This window comes from Lygodium microphyllum, chromosome 17, assembly GCF_053477565.2.
Source record: "Lygodium microphyllum isolate KBCC chromosome 17, Lygodium_microphyllum_v1.1.10, whole genome shotgun sequence".
Lineage (NCBI taxonomy): Eukaryota > Viridiplantae > Streptophyta > Polypodiopsida > Schizaeales > Lygodiaceae > Lygodium > Lygodium microphyllum.
The window spans coordinates 92,461,246-92,473,871 of record NC_141151.1 but is presented as its reverse complement, the minus strand read 5'-3'; positions in this window follow the sequence as shown (position 1 = coordinate 92,473,871).

Here is a 12,626-nt window from a genome sequence, read left to right as displayed (position 1 = left end):
TATTTATATTCATCTTTTGGGATGTTCAGGGTTTCTTGGCATCATTATTGTTATCTTCTGGCAGGCTTCTCTGACTGCCTCACTACTAACAAGAACTCCTTAGACCAGCTGCCTACTAGCAGGCTAGCAGAATAGGGCCACTAAGACTTCCTTCTAAAACAGGTCTTTCGATGCCTGACAATGCCTTTACAGGAGGCAATGACTACTCCGACCTCCCTCAAACATACTTAGCCTAAACCTGGGACTTCATGCCTTGGTTGTTGCCGGTCCCCAGCAAAAATATATCCCCTCGACAAGTACAAATACACATATAATGGGAAAGAAAGGTACTCGTAAAGGAGAGGTATCACCTGGATAGGGCCACAAGAAGCTTCCATCGCAGCAAAGGCTCCTCCAGGCTCCACCAAATTCCACGAATCACAAAACTTGTCCAGCACAACACTTAAAACAAACACCCGATTAAACGCACCCGTACTAGACAGGGAAATGGCCCTCTTGGCCTAATGAAATCAAACATGACTACGCATAACATCCTCCTGGAAATAACTATGATAAACATCAAAGCATACCATTGCTAGGGGAACAGAGGCTCGTAGCCCTAAACTAAGTGCATTAAATTATGACCCATCCCTCCTGCGTATATCGCAAGAGGTGTTCGCATCACATGTCGTCTAATCATTCTGTGGGTCCAAGATAATAAAGGCAGATGAGTCTCGCCTACCCTCTGCATCACCCAGATCAACCATCGTCTGCCAAAGAGGGCATGTTCAGAAAGCATACCCCACAACAGACCAGGTCCTGTCTCATCGTCAATAGATATATCGGGACAAGGGCCACAATTAAAGAAGAGGTCTTCTTCATACGCAAAATTAGCCAATGAATCGGCAAACTAATTCTAGTTTCGTGGAATCAGGTGAAAAGACACTCTATCAAATTCGTCTAGCAGGGCTATGGCAGTATAATGGTACATGCAAAGGATGGGGTTTCGTACCATGTACGTCCCATTGAGTTGATTTAAAACCAACTGAGAGTCCCCTTTCACCAACAACTGGCGGATACCACCCTTCTTTGCAATGTTCAAACCCATAATCAGGGCTTTGTATTCTGCCATATTATTGGGAAAATTCACCCCAAGATAAGCAGCTAACTTCATGACAATGCGTCATCGGGGGTCTTGGATGACGACTCCTACACTTTCTTTTTTGCATGCACCCCTGGACGCCCCATCAAAGTACAAGGTGTACGTCCATAAAGGGTTTACATATCCCGCCATCCGGAACTCTACTCGTAATTATGGTAATCGAAATTCAACATGTTCAACGGGTGGACTATAGACTCCATCCCTCCATCATCATTGAATTCAATAGGGATGCTCGTCAAAATTTGTAGGCAGTGGCAGAAGACCTTGATCTCCCAAATAAATATCCCGCCTTCTTGCTCAATCACCTTGTATCCTTTGCTCCACCAAATGAGCTTTCCCTGATGATACCTCTGTTCTAAATATGGGTGTTCTAAATAAGGGATCAGACAACCCATCTACCTCTATCACGATTTCCTTGCAGATGTTTGATCGATCTCGCCTAGACCTGCAAGGCAGTCATAGTATTAGTGCAATCAGAAATAATAAGGTTTAATCTTATTAAGATTAACCTTATTTTTAAATTCTATCCCCTCAAGGTCAGCTAATAAGACTGTGGATTTATTCTTTGCTATTCTAACGATCCTATAGGGCCCGTCCCATTTGGGCTCTAGCTTGCCTGGAAATAATTCACGTCGTGCGTCATAATACAGAACAAGCTGTCCTTTCTTGAAGGTGTATTTCTTGGCTTTAAGGTCATGTAACTGCTTCATTCGGCGCTTCGCCACTTCTTGGTGCAATAAGCTCTGTAGCTTAAGCTCATCTAAATGTGCCAATGTCGTCAAGCGCTCAAAAAGTGCGTCTTCATTACTCAAAGAATGATTGATGGCAAACTGAATAGTTGGCAGCTCAATCTCTAAAGGAAAGACACACTCCTCCCCATATACTAACTTGAACGGGGTATGGCCAATGGCTCGTTTGAAAGTCGTATTATAGGCCCACACTGCCACGTATAACTTTTTATCCCAATCCCGTTTCTTTTCCAACACAATTTTGGACAGGATGCCCACAAGCTGCTTGTTGGTACTTTCAACTTGCCCATTGGATTGCGGGTTATATGGGGTTGTCTTGTTATGCTTGATTTGCCAAGTCTCTGTCAAGCTTTTAATCACCTTATTCAGGAAATGGGTTCCGCGGTCCGACACTAATTCTTTCGGCGGACCAAAACGGCATATTATCTGCTCTAAAAGGAAACTAGCAGTTTCTTTAGCATCATCTTTCCTTGTTGCACGTGCTTCTGACCACTTTGTGAAGTAGTCAGTTGCTATAATGATATACCTCTTTTGCGTAGTCGACGACGGAGTAATAGGACCCACAAAGTCTATTCCCTACTTCTCAAATGGAAGTATTGCCATAATAGGGGTAAGTGGTCGTTTCCTATTCTCTCGACTATCATGTCGTTGACAAATATCGCATCTCTTAACATACGCAAATGCATCCTGGAAGATGGTAGGCCACCAATAACCTGCTCTTAAAGCCTTTTGTGCTGTAAGCCGTCCAACAAAATGGCCACCGCAAGCAGAATCATGGCACTCTTCCAAAATGAATGGCACCTCGTCAGGCATCACACATCGGCGATAGATATCATCAACCCCTTGCCGATATAATCTACCTGCAATCAAGGCAAACTTTAACGTTTGCTGCCTAATTTTCCGTTTCTCAGCTTTAGATAATTCGGATCCCGCCTCTCCCGTCGATAAATAATGCGTTATTACAGCGTACCAGGAGGGAATAGACGCCATATCTATTTTAAATAACAACTCCATGTCACTACCTTCAGCCACAGATTCTTTCGGCTCCCCAAAGTCCACAAGACATTCCACGATGCCTTGCAACCTTGGTGGCTTACTCCTGATTTCATAATCAAATTCCTGCAAAGTGATTAACCACTTCGCTAGACGATCAGGCGGCTGTAGCTTATTCATCAATAGTCGAAGCCCCTCCGCCTTCGTATAAAGCATGACTTTCTCATAGAGAATATAATGCCTGAATTTCTTGGTCCCAAAGACCATCGCTAGACACAACTTCTCCATGTAGGTATAATTGATTTCGGATACCCCTAGCTTCCGGCTAGCAAAAGCAATCGGGTGGTACCACTTCTCTTCCCAACTTTGGGCTAAACAACAGCTGATACTATACATGGTGGCTGCTGAGAATATATAGAACACCTCACCTCTTTTAGGTGCTTTTAAAACGGGCGCTCTTGCTAGCTCTTGTTTCACATCCTCGAATGCTACCTTACAAGGGTCACCCCATACAAACAAACAGCTAAAGGACAATAAATTTGTAAGCGACAATGTTCTTTCTGCCAAGGCGTTTATGAATCTACGGTAATAACCAACTGAAGACAGAAAGCTATGAACTTCTTTCAGAGTGCGTGGTGGACCCATGGCAACTATAACTTTGACCTTCTCGGGGTCTCTCGCAATTCCTACCGAACTGACCACATGACCCAACAATAGCCCATAAGGTACTCCAAAAACACACTTCCGTGGGTTTAGGGCGATACAGAATTGTCTACAGCGCTCAAAGAATTTTCTTAAAATGATCAACTGCCTTTCTCTCACGGTGGCGGCCCCTAAGTCATCAATAAACACCTTCAACTCTTCAGGGGATATGTCGCCGAATGTCTTATCTGCTGTTCGTTGCCACGAATCAGGCGCATTGCATAAACCAAAGGCCATCACATGGTACGCAAAAGTACCAAATATAGTAATAAAAGTTGTTTTCAACTTGTCCTCTTCTGCAATTGCCATTTGATTGTATCCTGCAAAGCAATCCATAAACGAATATATCTCCCTACCCGCTAATTGATCCAAAATCTGGTCAATAAATGGCAATGGGTAGTAGTCCTTAATTGTCTGCTTATTCAGCTCCCTAAAGTCTACACATAATCGAATTTGATTATCTTTCTTTTTTCTGATCACAACCGGCGAACACCATTCCGTGTGTTGCACAGGAAAAATCAAACCCGCTTTCCAAAGCTTCTGTAACTCTTCAAACAGCCCGTCCCTCAGTTCGAAAGGCATACGCCTTACTTTCTGTCGTACAGGACGACTGCCCTCTTTCAACGGAATTGTATGAACAGCAAGACTAGGAGGAATGCCTCTCAGCTCATCATAACTCCAGGCAAAGATATTCCGGAATTCCTGAATCAAGGCCACATAGTCCTCCCTTTCTGCTGTGCTGAGCATAGAACCTAATTTGATTGGCCGCGAATCATCAGGCGTACCAAGGTCTAGCTCGATAACATCTGCATCTCTTATACGATCTTGGCCCTCTATCGGCTCGTTCAAAGTGTTCTGATAGATATCTTCCGTGGTGGATCCCTCTTTGGACTCATCACTCGATGATGTCTCACTGGTAGATAAATCCTCTAATGTCTCCAATTCTGTAGAAGATAGAGGAGCTCTCTCACTCTACGGGGACTCAGGATAAGCATCAACCACCACACGCTGGGCACCCCTGCCGAATATTAGTCGACCGGTGGGTATATCTACTTGGCAGTCCGCTTGCAAGATCCAAGGTCGTCCGAGTAATACTTGGTAACTTGGACGGCCTGCAAAACGAATCACCCTAAAGTCCAATTGGCATTCTACATTTGCAACAGTGACATGGACCTTAGTAATGCAGCCTTCTGGCTGCCTCAAACTATCATCTGCCATTCTGAGAATTGTGGAGGTATCTTTCTGGATCGCAAGACCCAACCTTTCCATCAGTTCAAAACTCATAATGTTAACAGATGATCCTGTGTCGACAATGGCATAATCTACTAATATCCCATTGACATAGGCTATAACCCTTGGGCAATGCTTCTCAGCATGCTCGAACCAGTCATCACCAACTCGCGCAATACCCAAAGGTTCTACGATATACCCGGTACATAGGATCTTTCTAAATTCCTTGCGTACTCTTGGGGAAAGCTTAATAAGCTGTAAGAGGTTCACATCCGGCTTGACTTCACAAAGAGAGCTCGCCAAATCGAATTCATGATAGTTCGATAGAGTTCGCTTTTCACGCCAAACCATCCGCTCTTTAGGTCGCTGAACCGGTTTTATTGCCTCTTTCTTAACTTTCACCTTCTTCTTTGGTGGTTCCTTATCGGCTTTACTTTCTACGGGCTTCAAGGGTCCCCCTTCCATGGCAGGATCCAAAACTTGCGTTCCTTTGTCGCCTTGTTTAGGGTTTCCGTTGACAGGCTTATCCTTGTCGGCTTCTCTACCCTTTTGACCTCTTGTAAGAACAGCTCGCAGATTAGAGGTTTCAGCATCATTAACGCGTACAACCTCAATCAAACTGACCCCAATACCACTAGGTAGCTCCTCCACTGTAGTCTTTGGTCGTTGAAGTATTTGTTTAGGCCCGTCTTCTCGCTGGGAATCATTTCCTTGTGCACGATGATTAACAGACCCTGGTTGCCGACTACCTCGCTGGAGGGAATTGATCTTACTCCAACAAGTAGCTGCTAAATGGCTGGATTTTCCACAGATGTCACACTTAAAATTTGGGCAATTTCTTGGATAGTGTTGCCCACGACACCATTTGCAGCTAAACCTCAAAGGTGCACCCTCATCTGGGTATCTACTTCCTATCAAATTTTGTTGTTTTTTAAGGAAGTTGACATCAACGGCTATTTGCCGATACTGCTCCGTAATCATGTCGGTATAATGCTTCATCATGTCCTTAACCTCGCCAAGAACATTGGAAGCACTCGACTCATAGCCTTGGTCATTACCATGTCGTTCCATCGGCCTAACAATTCGATTAGGCACTGGTTGTTGAGCCACATGCATGGTATTAGAATTGACCGCCTGGCCTCCACCGTTTGGAGCCATTTGACTACCCGTAGGCATCAACATGCTAGGGGGAGCTGGTAATAAAGGGGCATTTTGTATCATGTTCCCTCTCCCATTAGGGTTAGCCATCGCTATCCCTTGGCCACTACTGCCATTGGCCATCGTCATATTGTTTCCCAATACTAAACCCATATTCGAATTGCCTCGAGAAGCATAGGCTGCTTGTAGTCGGGATTCCACCTCTTGTGCTCGTGTAATGGCAGTATCTATATCCCCCAAGGGGACACTACTCAACTGCAATTGGATATTAAAGTCCAAACCATGTAGGAAATATTGCAATTGGGCAGCTGCGGGGATAGGAATAGAGGTGTCCAACTTACGGAAAACCTCTTTTATTTTCTTCGCATAAGCACGAATATCCTCGTATGGTTCTTGGCGGGTCACGTTAAGTACACGCAACCAATATTGCCCACCCCTTTCAGGGGCAAACTCCCTTCGAGAAGCTCCATAAAATGACTCAATATTCAATATGGTTCCGGCTTCTAAACCATGATACCATATAGCGGCTCTTCCTTTGAGAGTCATATTGAAGAACATCATTAAATGTCCTTCTTCTTGGATGCGACAGTTAAACATCAGCTTTTGAAACTCCCTAATGTGGAGTTCCGCATCTTCCTCAACTAGCCCATTAAAAATGGGTAGCGGGTAACCTAGAGCCGGCAAATCCGTCGTTCCTGCTGGAATTGCAATAGGCTGCGCCATGACAAGGATTGGATTTGCACTAGGAATAGGGGACGGTGGGGTTGCACCTCCCGCACTTGATGTAGACTGGCTTATGGAAGGAAGGGGAGCACTGGAGCTTCCACCTTCTTCTAACTTACTGCTTGTGGCACCAAGACCACTAGATCCACTCCCTCGTAAGGGTTCAGCACCGCTACGCTTAGGGGAATATCTCCTAAAAATTTTAGCACGTCGCCTAGCTCTTTCGTCTCTCTCTTGCTTTTGGATTTCTGCTAGACGATGCTTATCGATAAATAACGGATCAATTATAGTATCCTTTGGCATAAACTGCTAGTTGGTCCCTAGACAACCAGGATTCGAGGACCGCCACTTTTAATCAGCTCCTGGTAGACGCACCATTGATGGAACCTAGAACGGGCCGGCACTGACTCGTGCACTAGCCGGACCTCTATCTTACGCGCTCAACAACCCCACGGCCTCGCGGCCAGGAGCGTTGGTGACACATACATTGCCTTCCTAAATATCTTGCGTTTGTATTACGTTGTTTGTAGTCCACTTTTCTCTCACCCACTACTCCTCAGAGGGAGTCCCTTACACATTGCCTAATGGCACGAAGCACAAACATAGGGGGTCCTCCAACGGCTGAGTGCCGCCACCCCTCTGCGACTCTCCTACACCTTGGGGATTGGCCCCTCGATGCGTCGCTCAACATATAAACATTCCGTACAAAATCCACTCAAGGTACCATTTAATCGTATACAGGAATGTACCATTGTCCTTCTTCTCTAGCCCCTAGACCCCACGACTAGCCTATGGCTTAGGGTGTCCTGTCTCTCACTCAACGTGGGTCAAGGTCCTAATGAAAGCAATTGCTGTGCATCCAAGATTTCTGATACCTTTAAATATTTCCATGATTTATGCATATTGTGGATGCTAAGTGCTCAAACAATTATGAAATCAACATTGTGCACATGTGGAAAACATCCTTTTAATGATTTTCAACTACCGTTCTTATGCGGTGTTGCACATACCTAGCACCGAGGAAACCCTCGTGCTACTAGGCCCTTATTTTATAATTATTCACCGACCTATATGGCATGCAAACAAAATCCAGCAATCTTTTCATCATTTTACTCCACATTTAGACACATTTTAACCACTCTACCCTCCCATCGATCAAATGTTGTATTGTTGTATAGATTTAGAGGGCATTTTGCCATCATTTTATGTGTAAAAAGCGGAAAAAACACATTAGAACAAGAAGGTGGGGATGAACTGAGGCAAATCCTCATGCTTCAGTCCCCACAGACATTCACAAACATTGTTCTTAATTTTCATTAATTTTCCGCACCCAAAATGCAAAATTTCCCTATTTTTAGTGATTTTTCTCTATTTTCCTTGTATTTTTCCTTACTTTTTGCATTATTTAATTACTAAAAATTCAAAATAGGTTATGGGCTGTGGCCCTTAGTTCCTTCTTGCAACAAAAATGAAACTATGTTGGTGTTCCTATTTATTCTTCCATTTTTATGCCCAAAAACATCATTTTCCCTTGATTTTCCATATTTTACGTGTTTTAGTGTATTATTTTGAGTCACAAGATGCATATTTTTCTGCTTTTCTGATTATGATCAACAAGTACTCATGGAAAACAGCAACATAAACAATTTTTAGCCCACATGAACAACATTTTATCAATCAAAAGCCATGAAATCTCAAATTTCCTTTGAAAAAATTGAATTACCGCTTATTTGCGTGTTTCGGGTTTCATGTCCATGGCTGCAAATCTGAAAATCAGCAGCACTTCATGCTCATGACGATCACAAGTCACCATTTCCAGCCCTGGAGCAATCCGATCGATGCCGGACAAGCCTCCACCATTCTTTCTTCTTCCTTTCTCTTCCCACATGAACTCCCCCTTAGAGGAGAGAGAGGGAGGAGAGAGAAAGACTGATTTTCTCTCTCCCTATACAGGCTGCCATTCCTCGCGTAGACCGGAGTGATACGCAGTGGAGACCGAGTGTAGTGGCTGGAGGAGTTGGTTTCATGGCTTCCTTACAAGCCTCCATGTCGATTTGTGGGGGAGGGGGGCGTTTTTTTCGGCGGCTCCTGATCAGCCGCCCCCCCCCCCCCCCCCCCCCCTCAATCACGATTTTTAGAAGGGGGGGTGCCCCTTCACAAAGGCACCCCTTCACTTCTTATTTTTTTGGGCATCTCCCACGGCCTTTTGGCCTTTTCCCCGCCTCTCGCGCATACGGTATCCAAATCGTGATCTGAAAATTTCTGTGAGCTCGTCTCGGCATCCGGCACTGACTGATAGCTCCACTGACCCGCGCAGGCACATGGAAAAATTACTAAAAATCTGCAAGTGTTGCCCGGGCGTCCTTAGAGCACTTTGACGCTTAAAATCGTCCTAGGTCGAGCCGCCGCCTTTGACATTGGATATTTTTCCCTTGATATTCATAATTTTTAGCTATTTTTAAGCAATTCCCGGCACCAAAATTCCGCTCTCACTAAACTTCAAAAGATGTGCCTCAGATGCTAACTTGTATGTTTATAGGGATGGTAAAAAGTCTGTAGTGATTGTCCTATATGTGGACGACCTTCTTATTACAAGTGACTATGAAGATATGATCAACCAAACTCAAAAGGCTTTGAGTTCTGAGTTTGAAATGATAGACTTGGGCTTGCTGCACTATTGTTTGGGGATTGAGTCTGGCAAGAGTCAGGAAAGATCTTCATCTCTCAGAAGAAGTATGCATGGAAGATCTTGAAGGCATTTGGCATGACCGAGTGCAAGGAGATAGCTACACCTATGGAGGTGAATGCAAAGTTATCTGTCGAGGATACATCAGCACTAGCAGACATTGGGAGGTATAGGAGGTTGGTCGGTAGTCTGATCTACTTGTGCAACACCAGACCAGATATCAGTTTTGCTGTTGGTGTTTTGAGTAGGTTCTCAAACAAACCTCATGAGAGTCATTGGAAGGCTGGGATGCGGGTGCTTAGATACTTGAAGAAAACTCTTGACTATGGTATCACATACAGTTTCAGAACTTCTCTTGTGGGGAACTGTGACTCAGATTGGGCAGGAGACATTGATTCCAGGAACTCAATTTCTGGTTATTGTTTCTCTTTGGGTTCAAGAATTTTCTCTTGGATTAGTAAGAAGCAACCAACAGTGGCATTGTCTTCTACCGAAGCAGAGTACAAGGCAGCTTGTTTTGCTGCATGTGAAGCCGTATGGTTGAGAAGGATTCTATGGCATATGGGAGTGCAGGATGAAGAACCAACTGTGCTGAGATGTGACAATCAGAGTTGCATCGCCATTGCCAAAAATCCAGTGTTTCATGCACACACCAAACATATAGAGATCCATTATCACTATGTGCATGATTTGATGGAGGATGGGATAGTGGAACTGGTCTACTATCCAACAGAGGAGAATGGAGCAAATATATTCGCCAAAGCACTTGCGAAGGATCTGCTTCAAGTTCATCTGCAAAGACTTGGCATTGGGCCAAGGAGATAGTTCACCTATGGGTGGACATTGAGGGGGGTTGTTAGATATGATCAATGCCCCACCCTCATTAGGTGCTACCAATGATCCATGGTGCTCAAAGTTGTAAGGCCCCCATAATGAGGAGAAGCCAAATGTGAGCCCAGACATTGGTTGAGTCCTGACTTGTATATCAGATGAGGTCTATGTGACCGGATGGCAAAAAGGTGACCATTGTGGGTCTAATCTTTGGGTTAGACGGAGTGGTTAAGCTGGTAGCAACTCGAGGCGCACTGCGTCGAGTTGCGGGGTAAGGGAGTTAAAAGGGGCCCCTATTGTGGGGTCCGGGGGCCGCGGAAGAGGCCCCTGGCTGGGGGGTCCTAGGGGGGCCAGCGGCCCCCCTGGCGAGGGTCTGGGGGTAGCGCCCCCAGCCCGATGGTAAAGGGAATATTCCCTGGCTGACTAGTGGAGGCTCATATGGTAGGTCGGTCAGCAGGCCGACCTAACGACCTTCACGGGCTATAAAAGCTAAACCCCTTCGCAGCCATCTCTCACTCATCTTTCACCCAGTTAGAGTTGTTGTTCGAGCTAGCCTTAAGCTCTTCACCTATCTTCTGTCTAGATCGCCATCTAAGCTTCACATAGTGGAAGCGCACGGGTGGATAGAGCCATCTTTGTATCAGTTGTTTGGAGTTAAAGAATTTACTGATTCTTCTCTTATTTGTTGTGTACTCTCTATCTCTTTCTCAGATTTTGTTCTCGCTGCGCCGTGTAATATTTTACACCTGCTACCTTCCAACGAGTAATGATGGCTGCCTTCCAAAGCCATCTACATGATTTCATTAAGGTGTATCTCGATGACTTCTGTGCATATAGCCTAATCCGTGAGCATTGGGGACACCTAGAGCAATGTTTTGACAGATGCCGAGAGTATGGGATCTCTCTCAACCCCGCCAACAAATGTATCTTTGGCGTCTTATCAGGAGTTCTTCTGGGCCATATTGTCTTTGCACAAGGGATCGCAACAGGCCGGCAAAGATTGAGAATTTTTCCACCTTGATAGCACCAACAAACCTCAAGCAATTGAGAGGATTTCTTGGCCATGTGGGCTATTACCATAAGATTTATTGCACATTTTGCAACCAAGGCAGCCTCTCTGCACAATCTCATGAGGAAAGATGTGGATTTTCTTTGGGCTGATACTGCAAAGAAGCCTTCAATACCCTAAAACAGTGCCTCATCAAAGCACCCATCCTACAACCTCCTAACTGGATAAAGGAGTTTCATGTGCACATAGATGTATCGATTGAAGGGCTAGGCATTGTATTATGTTAGAAGGGTTCTTCCAAGTTGGATCAACCAATATATTATGCAAGTCGAAAGGTCACTGATAGAGAATGGAACTACATAGTGACTCAGCTTGAGTGCTTAGCAATGGTGTTTGCATTTGAAAAGTTTCGATACTATCTACTGTCAACTCGTTTCAAGTTCTACATGGACCATGAAGCCCTATTCTTCCTGATGAACAAATAATATATCAAAGGACAAATGATGAGATGGTTTCTCATGTTCTAGGAGTTCGAATTTGAAGTGGTCACTAAGCATGGTCGTTCCCATGTCCTAGTAGTTGATCATCTGCAACAGATCCCTCAAACTACAGAAGAGGAACATGATGATCTAGACCTGCCTGATGCTTTCTTATTTCTAGTCAACATAGTTACTCCATGGTACGCAGACATAGCCAACCTCGTGGAAACGCAACAGTATCCCCCTGGCATCTCGAGCTGTGAGAAGAAGAAGCTTTTGTTGGAATCAGCCCCCTACACCTTGCTAGGCGATGCACTGTACAAGAGAGGAAAAGATGAAGTGTTGCAAAGATGTGTTGTAGGAGACGAAATCGGCATAGTATTGAAAGTATGCTATGATGAACCATGTGGTGGACACTTCGCAAGAGAAGCAACACCCAGAAAGGCTCTGCTCATATGATACTGGTGGCTCACCCTCCACAAGGATGCCTATGACTACTGCAAGAGATGCGATGCTTGTCAACAAATGGGGAAATCCACCAAGACCAGTGCCATGCCACTGCAACCTATCCTTCCCCTACAGCCGTTCAAGAAGTGGGGGATTGATTTTGTCGGTCCTATTGATCCGCCCACCATATGGAAGTAGAACAAATACATCTTGGTATGTACGGATTATGTCACAAAGTGGTATGAAGCTAAAGCTCTGAAGCGGGATAATGGTAACAACGTAGCCCTATTCATGTATGAAAATATCATCACCCATTTTAGCAGTCCCCTAGAGCTCGTAAGTGACAGAGATACTCATTTCCTTAACAAGATCATGGAGGAGTTCACACAACTATATAAGATCCGCCATCGCAAGTCCATCCCCTATTACCCGAGAGCCAACAGCCAAGTTGAAGTCACCAATCACATCCTCTGCTCGA